General features: G+C 28.1%; 1 protein-coding gene across 3 annotated transcripts in view; it reads left to right on the forward strand.

The window, feature by feature from the left end:
* Nucleotides 1–589: 589 nt before the first annotated feature.
* LOC106467941 (transcription initiation factor TFIID subunit 1-like) overlaps nucleotides 590–4,955 on the forward strand; it is a 99,490-nt gene continuing 95,124 nt past the window's right edge. For all 3 annotated transcript variants that reach the window (XM_013928327.2, XM_022396172.1, XM_022396171.1), the window contains exon 1: nucleotides 590–752. The gene's annotated coding sequence lies outside the window, so the exon portion shown is untranslated. The remainder of the gene's footprint in view (nucleotides 753–4,955) is intronic.

Here is a 4,955-nt window from a genome sequence, read left to right on the forward strand (position 1 = left end):
TGATTTGGACAGGTTTGGTTAAGTAACTAGGGCTGTAGAATTAAAATCACCAACATTCTGTTTGATAGCTAAATTAGTAAGAACTTGTGTAGTTACATTGTGGTTTATAGTACATTTCCATCTTTTTAGTAATCTATCTAGTTGCTTGATTTGGACAGGTTTGGTTAAGTAACTAGTGATGTAGAACTAAAATCACCAACATTCTGTTTGATAGCTAAATTAGTAAGAACTTTCTTATTTATCAGTTTGTTTGTTTTATAATAGATTTTTGCTGGTTATGTTCTACTAAACTTTTCAATTTATAGAAGCTTAGAAAGGATCATGATGTTCAAGTATATAACAATGCTGCTTTTCGTGTAGGATTTGTTTCTGGCTCTCCTCAGTTTTTAAAAAGTAATTTTAAAAACATTTTAATTTTGTGGGCTTCTGGTAAGCTCTTTCCAACTCAATTATTTTTACTTATTAGTTTTTTTTAATGTTGATTAGTTTTATGTTTAAATTCTAAATCAGAACAAAACTTTATGCTTACCTGCTCTAATATCTATACTAGTTTGATATGTATTTTAGATATACTGTAAATTCCCTTATTTAGGCAACACAGGTACCAGAACTGTAATAAGTTATATATCGCTTTCTAGAAACGGGTCAGAAATCTCCAAGAGTAGTAGATTATTCAGACATTACTGAATTAGCAGATGAAGTCGAAGAAGAGATTAAGTCAACTTTGTTTGGTAATAAGGTAACAGAATTAGGTAAGTACATTTTCCCATAAAGTATGAAAGAAAAATGTTAAATATATTTTCATTAAATAAGAGGAACATTATCTTTATGTGCTTTTTGCTGGAACCATACGGGATACTTTGCATAATTGATTGCTTTTGATGTTTCTTTGTTTATGTATGAGTTTATTTTGTAACTATATTGTTCTTACATAGAAACTCATAGGATGAGCATTGTCTGATTAAAAAGTTTTCAAAATTCTTCTGAATGTAGCAACACATAGAGAATTGTTACTGGAAACTATCTGAGGGAGCTAAATTAAAGAATGATCTCCATGTTTGATAATTAAACTGGAAAACTATCTTAAATGAATATCAAAAGTTTATGTTTTATTTTCCATTTTCTTTATCATATCACTAACTTTAGCTATTATCATCAATGTGCAGTGCAATGAAATGTTTAAAATTAAGAAATGGAAATATGTACATACCATTTAACTCTTCATTGAATAATCTTAAAATATCTTCTTTGGGCCATATGTGTAATTTCACGTCTTTACATTTTCGCTTATACTTTATTTTTAAGCCGTTAATTTTCTTTCCTATACTTTACTGTTGATTATTTATCTCATCACACCTCAATGGGTGCCCACAGGCAATAACAACGGTATCATTGGCAGAGATACTTTAGCCTCAGACAAAATGTTTTGCACTTGCTTAGTAATGTAAGACTTGTGGAGTGAGGCAAAATGTTGGTTATATGAAAAAAATTATTAAACCTTTCAAACATGAATTTTAAAAAATAAATAATACATAATTAACTAAAATATAAAACTTAAATCTAAATGCAGTGTCTATCAAACTAATATGTATAAGGTGAGAACAAAAAATAACTATGCACTATGTCATTCACCAACCATGTATTCAGTGGTTTGAATTGTGAATGCACAGTCCATGATGGTTTCAAATTAGCCTTGAGAAAATTGGAGTATATAACCAACTCTTTCTATTAGTTATAAACATGCCATTCAAATGTAATCTGTTGTCAAGTAACAGCTCTTTCTAATTTTGAAATTGGGCATAACTTCTAACTGAGGGGAGAATATTTACAGCTTGTTGCATTAAAGTCTGTTTATGAAATTTTAATGAAGTTAGTTGTAACCAAGCTCTATACATGTACTTTGATTATTTAAACAAAAAGTATACATTAGGCATGATCGATTTGAAATAGAAGAAACAAAAGCTAAGATATTTTAACCACAAGCTCTTCATATGACAACTAAACTGAAATTTTAAATATTGTTGTAGAGGCTTTTTTGGAAATAAAGGAATTAAAATTTAGAACTTTAAATTATAATGTACTTATTAAAGCTAATTTCATTAAAATACATTGATAGTAAAAGGGTTTAATTACATTTTGAATGTAACTCAGTAACACTTTGTGATATGTATATGCAGGAAGGAATTTAAAGAGTGACAGTAGTCATAAGGTTAAGGAGCTAAGTTAACTCTCTCACTACGGGTTCGATTGAATCAGCCAAGTTCATGACCACAAATTTACCATTGTAGTTACCATACTATAACTTCTAATATGTTTTGTCTTCACAAAGTTTCATAAACTTTCTGTAATAATTAAGAGTCATTTGTATACAAAAAAAACAGTTTTTTGTGAAGTATTTTCATTAAACATTTCTCCATTAATATATGATGTCAAAATGTTTTACTACTCTGATTGCAAAGTGGTTTTCATGTTAAGGTTAAAAATACTTTTTTTTCCATTTGTGTAATCTCTTAAAACCTCCAAAATAAATTTCAAACTTTTGTTTTCAGTAAAATTTTATATTGTATTTGTTATTTTTCTACCCTATCTCTATATGAGGTTGATCACGTTGTTGAACCTTGTAACCACCAAAAATAAATCTAAATTACACTTTTTTCTCTCTGGAATAGCTTCAAATTGTAACATGAAACTATGTTTGTTTATCCTAAATAGCTTTAAACTTGTAACAGTTTATACTGAAATTGTATTGTTTTTTTGCTCTTTGAACCATGTCTAACTAATATTCATGCCATATAAGTTGTAAATCAGTTGGTGAACATGTAGCTCACATTACTCTATCGAATTACATAATGCATGGGCTACATGTGATCTGCTTGTGAGTGAATCTCATGAAAATACCTAGAAAGGTTCTAAGTTTTACATTTTGTTTTACTTTTTTAATGGTAAATAAAGAATAAATATGTAAAACAATAGTACTTACCTGGTTTTTTCTTTTTTTTGCTGTCAACTCTCAATGATACTTACCCCTACTTTTATTTACTAATGGTAGTACTGCACTAAATTTTAGATTTAATTAAAGAATGCACCAAAGAACATAAAATAATAAATAACATGCAAAAGTAGACAATGTACCATAACTATCACAATTTTTCTGGCATTCTAACTGTGACGAGCTGTTAAAAATTCAGCTAAACTAATTGATGTGTTTCCCATGGGAAATAAGTTTGAACTGGAAGCAAAATTGAAAATTCTGTTTACAGAAAACAACATAATATAATACGTAATTTGATAGATTAAAACCTTGACTTTCTATCAGTTGTGAATGATATTGGCAATTTGTGCAAGAGAGAGTATGATGGCTGGATGTGAAATGAGGGGCCTGATTTCCTATTTTATGGCTCTGTAACTAAATAAGATTGAATGCTACGAAAATTTTGCTTTGCCTGAGCAATTTCAACATTATTATGAATAATTTATGTTAAATTTCATACTTCTTGGAGGAGTGGTAAATAAATTAGGAATGAGTGGGTGCCTAGAAAGAAAATATCACAATTCTCATACTGGAAGCAATTCAGGATTTTTTTAAGTATTGCCCTATAAAATTAAGAACTTAAAACTTATATACTACTAACATTTGCATTATTAGCAAAGTTTTTATGTTATATTTATTCTTATACCATAATAAGAAATAGTTTAATGAAATTTTGAATGTAACTCACTAAAACCTTGTAACATGGGCAGAAAAAGATGCCCATAATGAAAATGTTAATTAAAGAATGACCTCTATGTGTGATAATTGTGCTGGAAACTGTCTTAAGAAGCTAAGGTAATTAACTTTGTTTGCACAAGGTCAGTCTATTGGACTGATCCTGTATTGGAGAATTAATGTTTAGTGGAATTTCAAATTTAATATTTATATCTTTATGATATTTGGTGAGATTTTAGTAAACATGAAAAGTATGTTGTACACAAAAATTAGATTCTTTTAATAAAGACTTGTCTGTATAATTATAAAGTCAGTCTGACTCAGATTTTGGCTAGTCTCAGTGCAAGGTAATTGGCATGTTAAGAATAAAATTAATTATTTTCATTTTATATAACCTCCTGGTAAAACTATCTGTTACTTGTTATTATTTTCTCTACCCTAACACTAACTGTGATTAAATATGAATAAATATGAAATAAAATCAAAAGTATATATTTATTTCTAAAATAACTGTAGATCATAATAGATAATTTACAATTATTTATCCTAATAGCTTTAGTCTTCTAACTATTTCACAGATACTTTCATTTAACTTTATTATTATTATATTGCTCTTTGTCTAACTAATAAACTAGCATAACGAAACAATAAATCACTTTGTGAGAGCATAGGTCAAGTTGTGTTAAAGTATCAAATGCACAAGCACCTCACAGAGAAATGTTTTCATTTATTTTTCTTTATGACAATAAAAGTTTATACATAAAAAACAAGTAATGTAGTGCTTATGCATAGGCTCTTGCACTCAATCGTTGGTGTTTCATTCAAACTTAATTTTAGTTTTGTTTATAGTGTGTAAAGTTGTTATTTTTAATTCACGTATCCAATCCAAATACAAAATATTAACACTCGTAAAGAAAAAATGGTGTTCTAAACCTATTAAAATTTAAGTGGCTTTATTACTAAGCTATAACTGGGTTAAGATAATTTTATTAGCTGTTTGAGATGATCTTGGCTATAAGAACAACAAAAAATGTAGGCTGAATAATACAAAAGCTGTCATTAGTATAAGCTAGCCTTATAAGAATTTTGCTGAATTGAAATATTCTCTTTCTATTCATTATAAATAATCCAATAACAAATTTCAGAGAAAATATTGAAATTATTTGGAAAGACAGGATAGTGTAGCATATGGGTTTCACTTGTTTATATCTTAGAGAATTGGAGGCTATAAATTTACATTATATTTTAG

Source organism: Limulus polyphemus, unplaced genomic scaffold, assembly GCF_000517525.1.
Source record: "Limulus polyphemus unplaced genomic scaffold, Limulus_polyphemus-2.1.2 Scaffold2805, whole genome shotgun sequence".
Lineage (NCBI taxonomy): Eukaryota > Metazoa > Arthropoda > Merostomata > Xiphosura > Limulidae > Limulus > Limulus polyphemus.